The sequence below is a fragment of the Cryptomeria japonica genome, chromosome 6 (assembly GCF_030272615.1).
Source record: "Cryptomeria japonica chromosome 6, Sugi_1.0, whole genome shotgun sequence".
Lineage (NCBI taxonomy): Eukaryota > Viridiplantae > Streptophyta > Pinopsida > Cupressales > Cupressaceae > Cryptomeria > Cryptomeria japonica.
In genome coordinates this window covers 412,822,885-412,837,246 of record NC_081410.1, presented here as the reverse complement: position 1 = coordinate 412,837,246, position 14,362 = coordinate 412,822,885, and the positions used below count along the sequence as shown (strand labels likewise).

General features: G+C 37.0%; 1 protein-coding gene across 3 annotated transcripts in view; it reads left to right on the top strand.

Moving 5' to 3' along the window:
• Positions 1-6,665: 6,665 nt before the first annotated feature.
• LOC131039229 (uncharacterized) overlaps positions 6,666-14,362 on the top strand; it is a 72,271-nt gene continuing 64,574 nt past the window's right edge. Inside the window, exons 1-2 of one of the 3 annotated variants that reach the window (XM_057971948.2) lie at positions 6,667-6,822; positions 8,206-8,418. The gene's annotated coding sequence lies outside the window, so the exon portion shown is untranslated. Of the gene's footprint in view, positions 6,823-8,205; positions 8,419-14,362 lie in introns of all 3 variants that reach the window. The other 2 variants (XM_057971938.2, XM_057971942.2) reach the window with 2 other exon arrangements.

Here is a 14,362-nt window from a genome sequence, read left to right as displayed (position 1 = left end):
TTTGTTGCATTAAAACTTTTTAGCATTGCTCCCCTTTTCCTGGATTCTTCCATTACCACTAAGAGGTCAAAACCAATCACATCCCAACACTTTTGAAAAAAGAGGGCAGTTAACCCATCTGGACCTGGGGCTTTATTTGGGGAAAGGGAGAATACCACTTTGTGGACTTCCTCCAAAGTGAAGGGGGCCAGTAGGACTCTGTTATCCTGGTTGGAGATCAGAGGTGGGATAGATTGTAGTAGAAGCTCAGCATTATCCTTCCAATAAGGATCTAAATTAGAAGGTAAGGGAGCTAATAGATTCTTGAAAAACTTTACTCCTTCGTCTTGAATGTCTACTAAATTTTTAATCAATACCCCTGTGTCCACTTGCTTGATTGAGAATATAACATTAGATGATTTTCTTTATTTTGTGGAAGCATGAAAGAATTTTGTGTTCTTATCTCCCTGCTTCAGCCAGAGCTCTCTTGATTTCTGTCTCCAATATTCTTCTTCTCTCTTACAGGCTTCTTCCCACTCACTTTGAAGACCCTTATGTGTAGAATGCATGAGCTGATCCAATCCCTTGGAAATTATGTTTTGGTTAACTTCTTCCAGTTGTTGAGCAATGATTTTTTTTTGAGCAAAAACATTCTTAAAGATCTTTCTATTCCATTCCTTAGCCTGGACCTTAATAAATTGAAGTTTATTAAAAAATTGGAACATCTTTGTTCCACTACATGCAGGGGCAGATACCCACCATTGTCTTAATAAAGCTTGAAAATGTGGATGTCTAAACCACATGCGCTCGAACTTGAAGGAGGAACCAAAACACGACATAGGGTTTTGTTTTTGCCATTCAAGGACAATTTGGACTGGGAAGTGGTCTGATTCAGAAATAGGAAGGATGTCTGAATAATAACTGAATTGATCAAGGCGCCATTCCAAGGGAATGAAAAAACTATCAAGTCTCTCTGCAATCTGAAGGAAGCCTGATCTCCTGTTAGTCCAAGTGAAGAGACCATTGTTGGGGATCACATCCAATAAGTTGTTTTCTATGGTGAAACTTAGAAAATCTTGAATAGATCATGGGGGTGGGTAGATTCCTCCTTGTTTCTCCTTATGAGACAAGATTGCATTAAAGTCTCCTCCAATGATAAAATTTTATGCTTCTTCTTGTTGGAGTAAAAGAGACAGTTTGTTCCATAGGTCTTTCTTTTCCTGAGTGGGGGTGGGGCCATAAACATTAAATACCATAAAGGTCATGTCATAGCATACTGCTTTCAAAATTTACCAATTATGATCTTGATCTAATAATTGAACTTGAACTTTTTTAGGATTCCATAATGTAAGTAATCCTCCTGAGGCCCCAACACCTTGCATGTGGGCAGATCCAAATTGTGTCCATTTAGCCACGGTTTTGTGATACATTTCCTGTGATAACTTCGTTTCTTTGAGTATAAAGATGACAACCTTTGAAGAATCAAGGTGAGATTTGATTCTCCCTCTTTTGTCAGGAGCATTAATGCCCCTGACGTTCCAAGAAATCATTTTCATTATGAAACGGGAGTGCCTTTTGCACTCCTTGTAATTCTTTTTGATGCCTTGAATTTTCCATCTAGAGTACTCTGCACACCTGCCTCTATTTCTTCTTGAATCTTCACAGAGTTCGGTTTCCTACCTCTCTTTTTTGGGGTTATATACACTTCTGATTTCAAGTTGGGGCTCTGCTCAATCAATAAGGATTGTGCATAGTCAAAAATAATTTTTTTTGTCTCACCATCTTGTGGGGGGGTTTCCATTTCTTCTTGCCTAATTTCCAAGGGGAGTTCCCCTTTATCTGAGAGGTCAATAGTTGAACAACAACACCTTGTTTTTCGTAAGGGACACATTACATTTGTAATTGTTTGATTGTTAAACCAATTAAAATTTATATAAAACTATTAAATTATTTTGAAATAGCAAAAAAAAAATCACCCAACCTAAAATAAAAAAGCAAAAAAAGAATTCTAATCATTTAACCTAAAAAAATACTAATAATAGTTTTTAAAAAAATCATTTGACAAACATCTATTGTATAATATTTGAAAACTACTTATTTTGTAATTATTTAAAGAAAATAAGATAATATTTACCATATTTGTGAATATTAGAGTTAATGGCTCTCTCTCTCTCTCTCTCTCTCTCTCTCTCTCTCTCTCTCTCTCTCTCTCTATATATATATATATATATATATATATATATATATATATATATATATATATATATATATATATATATATATCCACTTTTCCTCGATCCCCTCTCTATTTATTTCCCTCTATCTATTTATATCTCTCCCCCTCTATATCTATCTTTATATCTCTCTCTCATTCACTCACTCACACACACTCCATGTTTATCCCTCCCTATATCTATTGCTCTCTACCCCCCCCTCTCTTTCTAACTCTATCTTCCCATATCCCCCTCCCCCTCTCCTCCTCTATCTATATCTCATTATCTCTCCCTCTCTTAGTCACTCTATCTTCCCTCTCACTCTACCTCTCTATATATTGTTGGCGTTGAAGTTGTCATTGATGTCAACATGTGTGTGTGTAGGGCTAATTTGATGAAGTTGCAGTTGCAGAAGAGATAATCGTGTTGCCATTGATATCAACAAGGTCATGTTACAGGTTGTAGATAAGATAATATTGTGAACAAGCATGGAGTCAACAAAGGAATCTTGTCAAAGCCCACAAGATGCAAAGATCATAAGTGACACAGTTGAGCAAGTGCAACTTGATAGCGAATATGCCACTAGTCAAAGATGCAAAGACATGCATATATGATTGTGCTCAAGGTAGTACTGGTGTAGATGTAGGAGGATGAGTGCTCCAGAGGAAGATGATGGTGCAACATGATGATTGTCTCAGATGATGGTCTCAAGTTGAATGAATATGCATGGAGTTAAAGACCACATAAATGATAAAGAAGACAATTCTGGTCAGCTATTTGGAACTGCAAGTTGGATAGAGAAGAAACAAATCTGACTCTTAAAAAAGTGCAGGTGTAAAAATGGATAACACATCGTGTTAGTCACACTCAGTTATAGGCAATGTTAGTTGCACATAGTTAACACTGTGTTAGTCACACTCGAGGATACAAAAGGAAGGTATGAAGTGTGTCATTGGGATGTGTTTTTGGACAAGGAAGACACAGGTCAAAGTGTGGTGAGTATGGTTGTAGTTTGACTAACACGTTGTGTTAGTCGCACTCTGTTGCATCAATATACGCATAACACATTGTGTTATCGCTATCGCTATCTCATAGTAAACTCTTTGCATTCATAAATGACTTTTGCAAAACTGCGACAAGAGGACCAAAATGTGCATAACACACAAAGGCTATCTTCATCACCATTCTACTGGTGACTCTTCATGAAGAACAAGGACGTTGTGAAATTGTGACAGGAATCAGGAGCTGCGCATAACACACCGGGTTATTGGATTTCTCCACTTCGCTAGAAAATACTACAAAAAGCACATAATGCACATGATATTGACTGCTCGGTCATTCTTTTCGCCAGTTCGTAGTCAACACTTTTTGTTGACTATGACTTTCTGCGAAGCTGCGAAATTTCTTGATGAATGTGAAGGTTAAGTTGTGGGGTCCATTTCATCCTCGTGTGCTTCGGCATCCAGGTGGCTCATTGTCATTTGTCCATTCAAATGATGCGTTCATGTGGGTCATGTTTTTAGGTGATGTGGTAGACTTTGTGTGAAATGGTCTTTGCCATTTCGTGAAGCACATTGCCACAAGGTTCTGGCTGCTAGCGATATATCGAAGGGCGTATAACCCTCATGTTAGTCGCATTTCAGAACACATTGGTTTTGTATAGCCCAATAGATGAATTGTCCACACAGATGGCTGACCGCGGCTGACCAAGTTTGACTGGATGCTGTGGATGAATGGTTGAGAGGTTTTAGGTCAGTTTGACCAACAAACTTCAAAGTGATAAAATCCCAAATGGGGTTTTTGACTAGATGAGAAGATGTAGATGCCATGGATGCTTGTCGATAGATTCAGTTAGTCCACATAGCTATTGATTGAGCTTGACTAGGTGATTTGAACATCAAATGAGAAGGTTTTGACGACTCCAGTGCATGCTGCTAGACACAGAGGTCCACATGGTAGTTGACCAACATTGATTAAGTGATTTGGATGACGATATTGAAGACATATGACAAGCTATGATGTCAACAAGAAATCTGATACGTAGAGGATGGTGCTTGAAGCTGGTGGATCTTAAATGAGGTGGTTGTCAATCTAATCAAAGCAGGTTGAGACATAAGGATGAAGAATACATTAATGGCGACCTTGGCAAACTGGTGCGTGACTCCAAAATGATTCAATATCTTCAGTTGGTGAGATTTTCAAGCTAGGAAGAGTGCATATAAGCTCTTTGTCGACATGACATGTTTGGTGTAGAACAGGTGAGGGCTACTAAGTATAGTAACCTACTCTTTATAGTTGACCCTAGAGCAGAAGACAATGTATTTAATGTGGATGGCTATCTGTCAGAGTGATATGTATAGAAAATTCAATCAATAGGCATATATGATTTCTTGGAGGCTGAGATGATTAGATCTGAAATCCATTCTTGGATAAAAATCTTACAGATATAGAGCTGACCGAACATAGAAGTAGTTGGAGTGATATGACCGAGGTCGGTATGTAGAGCTAGCAAAAAAAAAAAAAAAAAGAGATGGATGCTGAACTGAAAGTATGAGGTAGTGAACAAGATGAAAGTGAATGTTAGCTGCAGTGAAGTGAGTGAGTGTGCAGAAGAGAAGTAATTGTAGGCTTTCAGCAGAGGTAGAGAACAAAGTGTATTAAGCTGAGATAGATCATTCAACAAAGCCGAGGGGTGCAAACAAAAAAGTATATAGAGACGATTGTAGGGTTGCAAAGTTAGAGAAGAAGGTTGCAGAGCAGAAAAGAAGAGAAATATAGAGTTGTAGACAAACTAGAGAATGCAGAGCTGAGGCAAATAACATAGTGGGTTATACACACTATGAGTGGCAGAGATAGAGGAGTGGTTAGAGTAGAAAATAGAGAGCAGTTTGCAAAGTCAAAAGATGATAGAGAGAAGAGAGCAGGGAGCTGAGATCTGCAACCAGAGAGAAGTAAGTTGTGGCAGGTAACACAACAAGTTAGTCACACATAGAGTGAGAAGACAACAAATGGATGTTTGTAGAGATAGAAAGGCAGAGATGAAGCATCACTGAGATATCATCTCAGGGCAGCAGTAAGGTGTTACAAACATCATTTGTAACAAGATGCCTAAACTGTATTTTCAATATTTTTTCATTGTATTTCATTTGAGTTGATGCTCAGTATAGGGGTTGACACTCCTTTAGGTTGGTGCCCATAAATTTCAGGGGTTGGTGCTCCTTTGGGTTGGTGCCCATAAACTTCAGGGGTTTGTGCTCCTTTGGGTTTGTGCCCATAAATGTTGTAACTAGTGATTTACTTGTGAGGCTGGATTGGAGCAGTAGACTCTAGCAACATTCTCACTGAGGTTTTTCCCCACCATGGGTTTTCCTTGTACATTTGGTGTTATGAGTTTGCATTATTTATGTGTGTGCAATATGTTGAACATCTTTGCCCATAAAGTTCTTGATGCTTGTTGTTAGTAGATTTGATTGTTTAGAATGGTTGCATGACTTCTATGATTAATGTGTTAATCACTAAGATAGTTCATTTTTTATTACCATTGATTCACACCCCCCTCTCAGTGGTCCATTTGTGTTCATCATGTATCACTTCCTATTTTATTTCTCACTTTCCCCCTCTATCTTTATCTACCTACCCCCCAATCTCCCCAGCTCTCCCTCTCTCCCCTCTCCCCCTCTCTCCCCCTCTATCTATCTCTTTCCCTTCTCCCTTCCTCAATCTATATCTCCCCATCTCTCCCTTCCTCACTCCCTCCTTATCCCCTATCTATCACTCTATGACTCTCTTCCTTTCTCTTCCCATATATTTCTATATGTCACTCTTTTTCTCTCCCCCTCTCTATCTCCTCTCTATATCTCTATCTCTATACTTCACTTTATTTGTCTAGCTCTCTTTTTGTTTGTCTCTCTATCTCCCTCTCTCCCTCTCCCCTCCTCTATATATCTCCTTATATCTATATCTCTCTATCACTCTATTTGATATCCCTCCTCTCCCCTCCTCTCTCTCTCTCTCTCTCTCTCCATTTGTCTCGCTTTTCCTATCTCTTTATCTTCCTCTCTCCCTTTATATCTATAGACATGTCTCCCTCTCTCCCTCTCCCTCTTCCAAGCCCTCTATATCTATATCTCTTTCGCTCTCTATCTCTCCATATTTCTTTTTCCATCTCTCCCTCTATCTCCTTATATGTCCATCTCTCTCTAACCCTATATCTCTATAAACTAATTTATCTAATTTACAACACAAATGTATGCAACATATAAACCAACTTTTTTCCTAATTGACCTTCCACAACACTTCGATGTACCCATTACACATCAAAATACGATTGCTAGTAATTACATTGAAACCAAATATACAAATAATTCAACCAGAATTTAAAAAAAAAAGGTGAGAAAAAATTCCTTTAAATTCATCATTACAATGTATAGAAAAGTCTAACATTTAAAAACTAAATGACCTCTATATTTTAGTACCTTTTTCTATTCTGTATTGCACCGTGAGGGGCTCGTTACGACAGTTCGTGCGGACCTTTAACGCGTATCTCACTACTCTGCCTACAACTAAACTTGGTACGAACGAGGGAACCCAAGAAATTTTGTGATTACAGTCCTCCACAGCATTCTCTTCAGTAAGTTTCTAAACATTATCTTTCATAATCTTATTACCACCGTTCTAATTTTTAATTTTTAACTGCACATATAATCAATTTCCGGCAATCTATATAAGAATTATAATAATGAGTTCATGGACCAGTCACAGAAAATAAATAAAACAGAGAATCCCTACAAACTATAAATGCTAGTTAGCAAGCACATACGGATTTGATTATTTGTTGTTACCTATGGGCCGTCATGCACAGTTATGTTCAAATTTTTAAGAAAATTGTTGGGTATGTCATACATGAGAGTATAGCTGCATTCGGATTTTTATGTACTAAATACGAGCCCCTTAGTGTTTAGTCCGAGCTTGGTAATTCTCAACTAAGTTTGCTTTCTAGTGTGCAATTTAGTCTGTGCTTGCTTATTACCGATTTTAAATCGGTGAGGTGTACTACTAAAATTGTAATCCAATCCACACTTATTCCAACACCTAGATTCAAGTTCAAGCTAAGCTGTGGAGCGATTCTTCATCAGGAAGCACCTATTAGTTGTCGAATGCTAGACAATCCCTTTGACCCGGGGATTGAACTTAATCATTGGAGGGATCACGCTCCTCCTGTGAATACAAGAAGCTCAAAGTTCTCAGCTCGTTGTTCCCAGCAAGAGTGGTTACCCTGCCTAATTGGGTGTTGTTGCATATCTATTTACTAGATAAGTTGAATGCATTTTGTGAGCAGCATACATTGGATAATATTTTTTATAGATTTTATAAATCGTCTTACGAGGTGCCCTTTTGCTTAGATGCCATGATCAAGGGTATTTCTTATCTCGAAGTCACCCTGGATTTGCACCTGGTCACATGCGTTGAAGTATACCACACCAAGACTGAGATGTGGCAGTTTAGTTGATTCAACTTTCAAAATTTGGGCATGTTTAAACATGTAACATGTCTCTTGGAGATTTGATCACAGGTTCCATCATGGAAACTCTGATGATTATTATTGAAGCTTATCCCAATTTACTGCATTGGCTGCATTGGATAATATGTTACTTGCATGTAAGTAGAAGATTTATATGTGTTGGCCTCTGTTAGTGCTGTTGTTTAGCTGAACTATAAGCCTTATTTTTTAAAATTTGTTATCCTGAGTTCTCTTCCTCTTCCCGTGACTTTCGATGTGTTTAATACCTGTAAAATAGCAAATGAATTTGTTGATGTTACCAATATTAAGTTGGTTTTTCTGTTTCTTCCAACCAAGCTCTGTATAATAGATTCAAACCTTTGCCTTTCAGTAATGTAGTACTTGCTACTAACTGCCAGGACACAATACTGCAGATCTCTTTATTTATATTTGTGCTTTCTTCTGCTAGAAAGAGCAGAGTCTGACTTCAGTTAGGTGGTTATTGTGAAGCAGAGTTTATGACCAACCAACATCTATGAGGGGTTAGGTTTGTCTTGGTTATGACTTCCGAAAAGGTCTTGAGGCGAAAATTGTCAGTTTTTATGCCTGGCATCAACTGATCTTGGCTGATGGGAGAGGGTGGGCAATCTTTCACTCTTCTCAGGTTCCTGTGCTCATGGACATCATTGTGATGTTACACATGCACATACCTAGAGTTCTTTGAAAGTAAGTTTTTATTTTGTTTTACAAAGTAAGGGCATTTTAAAGATCACAGCATTTTCAGAATTTCAAAACAGCTCAATAAATAACTATTAGTGGAATAACTTGCTTGCCCAAGCCAAATGCAAAAGCATATCCCAGTAGTGGGAGAATGAAGGTCAGTTAAGGACACGAAAGAATCTGTATCATAAATGCAAAGCCTTAAAAGGATAAGTATAATGAACAGGATATATTCCAATGTGTTAGCCATACTAACTGGGCAGAAGCAGACTTGCATATTTACAAAAAATCAATATCAGACATCATGCTTTCCTGATTTAAACCCTCTATAGGGCTTCTGCATGAGGAACTGGAGTGTCATCTATGACATTTATCCATTTGGCAAGACTTGCCTTTGAAAAGCCCACAGCGACCTTAATCACCTTCATCTGCTTATGAAGCACTGGGTTTTTCCTGTAATCAACATGGTCTTAACTCATGCAATGATCTTGTTGAATGCTATGTTGTTGGAAGAGCTGTTCAATTTATGCCTGTTTTTTTTCCAACTCGAGCTCATTATGATAAGTATACCTATCATTTTTAGAGATGAATTCTGTGTAATTCTCGTGGTGGCCTCTTAGATATTGTTTCTAGATGATATGATTGCTGAATCTGGATAATGTTATCAAGGTTGGTCAGGGAATCTCTTGTCATCTTCTTCCCTTTACTTCTTTTTTGTGAGACTTTCTCGCCCTTCTTTAGAGATGAATGCTTGGAGATAGGGTTACAACATACAACATATAGTACTCTTTAAGAAAAGATTCACTACACAAGATTTCCCACTATGGAAGTTGAACATACTATACTATGTTTCTATCTTAACTAAACCCTGAATCCTAAATCCTAAACTCATCTAATAATCTAGGGGAGGCTAATCCTCAATCCATATTACACATTTGAATGATTCTTATCCATTAGACCTTGTATATGAGCTTTTGGGGAGCTACCTCCAACTGGCGTTACTGTTGGATCACCACAGTATCTAGCCAAGGGTTATGTGTGCCACAAGTCAGCTGTTCATAAACTCATACATGACATAATACCACTGGCATAGATGTAATGCCCACAGGCATTTGTGCCTTTGATGTGATGTAATTTCATATCAGATATTTACGTAATATTTGATAATATTTTGTATTGCTACTTTGATTCTTCAAATGTATATTTTGGATATATGAACATATATGTTATGATATATAAGATAAATCTTGCATAGTTCTTTCAGCTTCACCATTTTCATTTAAATCATATGTTTTTTTTTTTTTTGATAGGTAATGGGCCATGGCCAATATATTTTATTAATTATGAATTTTTTTTACATTCCTGGTTCAGTGTGGGCACCGGGAGGAAAGAACCGGGTAAAGAAAACCTCCGGTCTTGCCCAAGGAATATCCATTCCTGGTTACAAAACAGAGCATATATCCTATGAGGAAATTACATTTATTGGCTTACTGCCAATTGATTATAATACAATACAATCATCAACAAGGATCCCTCAACGTCCTTCCATTATGATACATCTATTAACTTGAAACTCTACTGGAGAAGCATCTTCGACTGAAACCTGCACTAAAATGCTCCACCATCTATATACATTTTTTAGCTATAATCAGAAAATAATATTCAGGTAAGTAAGGAGACATTTGGATAGATAGCAAATGTTGGAGAGTTCTGCCTGTATTGAGACCCTTCACCATCGGTGCTTAAACCCAAGAAGAACCTGCTTAATAACATATTCCACATAAAATACGAACATAATGTAAAGTACCTGACCAGATGCATGTAGGAATAGCGAAAGAAAATTTCCATCATAGATCTAGCAAACCAAAAATGCTCTGAGATTTAAAGCCAGCTATCTAAAATTCTACTCAAATGCCCACATTTATGCATACAGCAGAATATACTCATTACACCGCAATCTCTTTGGTCATACAATGCATATGACAAAAAATCATTCCCTAGAATCAAAGAAACTTATGCCCTGAAAATATGCATTAGTATATAAAAGTATCTGTACATATAAATTCCCATATATTATATTCTGTATAATACCACTTCAGACAGAAGCTGTATCAAGATTAAAACTTAAAAGTAAGCCTAACCCAAAGCATTACTATCACTTTTTATAACCAGTAATTATATATTGTTTATCAGTTCAAAATAGCCGTCTACTTTAAAACCCTATAATATCTTTAAGGAACAATATCTGCCTGTAATATGAGAGAACGTATATATGTCTGAAATAAACTAAGATATCATTTTATACTGCTGCTATTATAAAATGCCGTCTATAGTAAGCAAACTAACTGGTTTACTCGTCCAAGAGACTGTAGTCGACAAAGTCACAGTTCATATCTTGTAGCCTGGAACTGGACGGCCCTGCATCCCCTGCCCTCGGAGACCGGGTGTTTCCAGGCGCCCTGCCCTCATCCTTAAATTTTCTTTTAATTCTTGCAGCCTTGAGGATAACAGGTGAAAGGATTTGAATCCTTTCCATCAGAATTTCTGGCATGTCTTCTGGGGCCTTAAAGCCTTCCATTTTTAAGTACTCAACCCACCAATTACCATTGGGCACCTCCTTCAAATGTAGCCATTTAAAGAGGAAATCCGCATTCCTTTCGATGTTTTCTCGGCGTTGGTTAAAGGCCTCTCTATCCCTAATGAATAGCAACGGTCGTTTGATGATGATCCTACCCTCAAACTAAATCCCACCTGTGCCAGCATTAATACCATAATATTTTGGGAAAGTAATCCTTATTTTGTCATCCACATTGCCAACTGCTATCTCTAAATTTCCTAGAAATTCCTCTCTAAGACAGTCTTACATAATTGAATTACATCCCCTTTGCCCACCTCAATTGTGAGGAGAATAGCAGCGAATGTGGCCGGTATATCGCAGTTAACCCTATACTTAAATTCATTATTCAGCTGTTCATCCCCCAAAATTTCTTGAACGGCTCTACGAGAGAAATCATCCAAATCTTTCAAGATGATTCCCCATCGTTCAGCCTTAATCTCTCCCCTAAAAGCCATCAATCTATTGTCACTTGCCAAGATCAATCTCAAATTCGACTCCATATGCTCACAATTTTCTGTTCATACCACTCCAGCCCTTAGTTTTGAAACTCGATGATCTAGAAAATTCCTTCTCCACAATTATTAATAGTTGGGATCGATAAAGCCGCGTTATTTCGCATGGTGTAGCGCATGCAAACACCAACTCTTAATGGCGCTATCATTATTAGATAGCCACCAATTTGATAGCTTACCTCACACTCCTCAGCTCACATTTTAAGAGGGGTATAACGTGGCCGATGACACGATTCCTAATGATAAAACCGTCTTATAACTTTATTATTTATATTTTAGAATTGAAGTAGTATAAGGTTGCTCTAATATTATTACAATGCTGGTTTCGGAATAGTATACAGAAAAGAAGGGGGATTAATGTCAGATTAAGTAAATATATATATATATATATATATATATACCCATCATTTAAATCATATGTTACTTGAATTAATGATGCGATGTTTTCTTTATTACTTTAATTAATGATTTAGTCATGCATTATAAATTATATAACATTATTATGATGATGTAAAAGTTGGGGCATTACAGTAGGTGTATAACCTTCCACTTGCTTATCTTATAAAACAATATTGAAATGCCTTAGTAATGTCATAAAGCATGCACTGCTGAGGAAAATGTAGTATATCCATTGAGAGTCTTGGTGATTTTATTGTTTATCTTGTTCTGAATTTATTGGTTGCAATGGCAAAGTTCTAAGATGAGAACTTGTTTTTATTCTTTCATATTGGTTGTTCAAACTGTTAAGTATGAGTAACATCATAACAGGCTTCAAGACATACCAAGCATATCTGTTATTCTCTCTCGCACTATTCCACTGTTGTTTTTTAAAATATATTTATGATATTCATAATTTTTTCACCCCTACTCGGGACACTTTAGAATCAATGCACTCATGAAGAGTCAATGAATGAGGAGAAAGAGAAGGTTTACAATGCAAGGGTAGTATCAAGACTGACCTACATTGCAAGGCTCGAGTCAAATTAATCTTGTCTATACACTTTGATAGGTCCAACAGAACAAAGTCATTATCATCATCATTTTTTGTTCAGTGACAAAGGACTCAACATAAATAATTTAATGAGAACAGCAGCACACAGTTTCGATGCTTATATTATCTTCATATAATAACTGCAGATTCAAATAAGATAACTGCCAATCTATATCTTGAATTTAATTACTTCAAGAGGCAGCAGTGATAAACTTGTACAGAATTATTAAAATTGGAGGAGCATGTTAGTCAGACAACCTTTTCTATGTCCCAGCAATATTTAAGGGGGTATATATCAATATGAAGGGAACCTCTAATTGCATGAAATATAACCACACAAGGTGAACAATAAATAATGAAACTTACATTCTATCTATGCAATGGTTATCACATTGGGAAAGGAGTCTATAGAGTTTGTCACTATAACTATAAGGGCTGTTATAACATCTTCAATTGGCATCACTGACGTGACCACCAAAATATCACAAGGTGCATGTTAAAATAGTTAGAGGTAAATGACATTTTGGTTTTCCTGACTATTTCATAAGTTTCATATAGCTACAGTGCCACCATATGTCTCTTTACTTCGTACCCCAACTTATTGCAATGCCTTAACATATAATAGAGTCCTTTGCTAGAGGATGAAGATTGAAATTGTCAAAACTAACAATTTTTCGTTGATTATTAAAAGTTAAGCAATATCTGGATAAATACCTAGAGTTTGTTGCTAGAACTTTGAGCAACATGTGACAGGTATATATGCGAATAAGAACAAGAATGGAGAAGATATACGATCAAGGTATGCAGACCTTATGTTGTTGAAGATTTTTTATGAGAACACTTAGGCACAGTAAGAGATAGGCAATTAAAAGGGCCAATAAAATATGTATTTCTTACATAGAGAAAGATTTGTCCTTGATGACGATGACATGACATTGAAAGTTGCTTCTCTAGAGGAATAGAGAACAGTCCAACAAATTTTGAATCTCCTTGAAAGATGTCTCTCATGAGTGCAAAGAGGGTCACTTTAATAATTTAAATTTTTATGGAAGCTTTTTTGGGTGAGTGATGATGTTCTACATGGGTACATCCTCTCAAAAGTCATTTGGTAAATATTTCATGATTTTTGGGAATTTTTGCTAGTCCACGAAAAATTGCAGATGGAGAATTTTTTCAATGCATGTTGTGTTATGTCCTACATGGTACATAGTATGAAAAATGCGGGGTTGTGCAGTAGATGTTTGGCAGATCATGGTTTAGCATCCAGGACAAATAGCAGTCTTCAATACCTTTTGATTTTTAAATAAAATTTGGGTTGTAAGTTATACCCAGTTACATATTTCACAGGATAATTCATGAAAGAGATTCCAACCCATTTAAAGGTGATTTCTTTCCTAGCGTTGAAGAAAATGTATGAAGTAGAACTAAATTACAAAGTAGATGTCGTGGCAATTGAAGATGCAATATTGTTTGGCATAGATGGACTACTCGCCGAAAACTCTGCGAGTGACAAAAACTCGTCGAGTTTTTGGACCTGGCGAGTAGTAATGACTTCTACTCGCCGAGTTTTTGGCAAAAACTTGCCGATCGCCAAAAACTCGGCGAGTTTTAAAGAAAAACTCGCCTGTGTTAGCATAACAGCCGAAAATGGCAAAAAATACATGCATTTTTTGTTTTTCGATATGGTTTTGGGCTGAGAAGGGGGAAACTCACTTGGAAGGGCCATGCCGAGAGCCCACTATGCCCTCAAGTAATCGCTGAGTTTTTTGGTCTGTCTGTTAGGATTCATATATGGAATATAACATTTAAGTATAAGAAATCTTATACTTT